The sequence below is a fragment of the Littorina saxatilis genome, linkage group LG13 (assembly GCF_037325665.1).
Source record: "Littorina saxatilis isolate snail1 linkage group LG13, US_GU_Lsax_2.0, whole genome shotgun sequence".
Lineage (NCBI taxonomy): Eukaryota > Metazoa > Mollusca > Gastropoda > Littorinimorpha > Littorinidae > Littorina > Littorina saxatilis.
In genome coordinates, this window is record NC_090257.1 from 25,272,566 (window position 1) to 25,274,695 (window position 2,130).

A 2,130-nucleotide genomic window follows, 5' to 3' on the forward strand; every position below is an offset into this window, starting at 1 on the left:
ATGTTGGCCTAAAGTAAAAATGATGGTGGTTAATTCCCTTCAAAGTGCATTTAGAGTCGGTGAATTGTCAGATACTCAGAAAAGAGCAGTTATCACGTTGATCCATAAGGATAAAGATTTGCCGAGAGATAGCCTTAAGAATTGGAAACCCTATATCTGTAACCAATACAGATTATAAAATGCTGGCAACATGTTTATCGCAGCGCGTATCTGGTGTTATTTCTGACCTCGTGTCAGAAGATCAGACAGGATGTATTAAGGGAAGAAAGGCAAGTAACTTGATTAGATTAATTGATGATGTCATTAATTACGCTAATGAAAGAAATCAAGCAGGTATATTACTTGCCCTTGACTACGCCCGAGCCTACGATTCCATCTCAAAAGACTATGTGGTCTGGTCCTTTAAAAAATTTGGTTTTGGCGAAAAATGTGTTAAATGGATTAAAGTTTTAAGAGAAGTTAAAAGGGCAATAACCAACCTGGCTCTTCCACGGTCTCAAATAGCATTACATATTGGTTTAATGACAAACACCACGAGCTGCATAAATTATATGGGTTGGATTTCGGAAGAAATAAGTGTAGAATTATTAGCAATACAAATCCGAAGTCACCCCAATATTAAAGGATTTGCCTTACCAGATGTAGGTTTTGCAGAACAAACATCGCGTATTTTGAAACTGGCTATGTACGCCGATGACATAACTGTTTTACTTCAAGATAAAAACGACATGGAAACGGTTTTGAAAATTATTGATGATTTTTCCAATATATCTCGCTTAAAATTAAATAAAAGTGAAACGGAAGCAATGTGGTAGGGATCGCGTAAAAACTGTCAAGAGAAATATTGCGATATTAAATGGAATACCCAGGTTAAAATCATGGGAATTAGTCAGTTTTAAAAATGACATCCCCGCCTCTGAAATTATGGAAAATTGGTCCAAAAAGACTTGAAAAAGTTGAACAAATCATTTGCAGATGGTCAAGAAGAAATTTAAGTATAAGCGGCAAATTATGTATTATTAAGTCCTTCTTAGTTTCACAATTTGTTTACGTTATGCAGGCGCTTCTTGCCCCTGTTAAAGTTCTCGATAAGTTGAATACTATTTTGTTCAGGTTTCTCTGGAAAAGGAAGTATTCAAATACAAAAGCCTTTGAAAAAGTTAAACGAAATGTATTGTGTAATGTGGTGGAAGAAGGTGGTATTAACATGATAAACGTCCACGATATGCAGACTTCTTTTTTACTGACATGGGCAGCAAAACTTCAACAGCAAAAACATGAACCGTGGACAACGATTCCGTTAAGTCTTTATCAGGTATTGGGAAGAAATTTACTTTGTTTTAAAGCCACAACACTACTAAAACCAAGGTATTGAATGCATTCGATCAAACTTTTAGACAGAAGTTCTCTTAAAATGAATCCATAATAAAGCATTGATTTATGAGAGAGAAGATCGCTTTGGCGATCAATGTTTGTGGAACAATATAAAAGTGGTTTATAAAAATAAAAGCTTATATTTAAAAAAATGGATAGAAGCGCATTTAGATATGGTGAAAGATATTTGGGTTAACGGAGATATGATTCCTTTTAACCAGCTGTGCACAAAGAAAGGATACAGTCCCTCTAGATTTTTTTAGTACCGCGCAGTGAAGACTGCTGTGCGAGCGCTTGCACTTCGCAAAAACACAGCCAGCCCGCGAGCAGGCGAACACAATAATGACCTTGACACACGGAACCCTGTGATCATTAACCCCTCCGCGAGAAAGATTCGCATGCTGATAGTCCAGTCTAAAGCGAGCGAGCCTTGCGCTGCTACATTTTGGTTACATAAATATCAGGTTAAACTAGATCACAGTCATTGGCAGCTGTTAGCAAGCAAATGTACAAAAGAAGAAAGATTGCGATTGTTACAATGAAAAATATTACATATTTATCCCACGAATATATTATTAAATAAAATGAAAATTAGAGAAACAAAATTATGTACATTTTGTAAACACATTGATTATGTTGAACACTTTTTTTGTCAATGTGAGAAGTTGACGAGCTTTTGGGAAAATGTTGTCCATTATATTTTTAGAAATACAGGATCAAATGTGCACCTCTCAGAACACGATGTCTTGTTTGGTT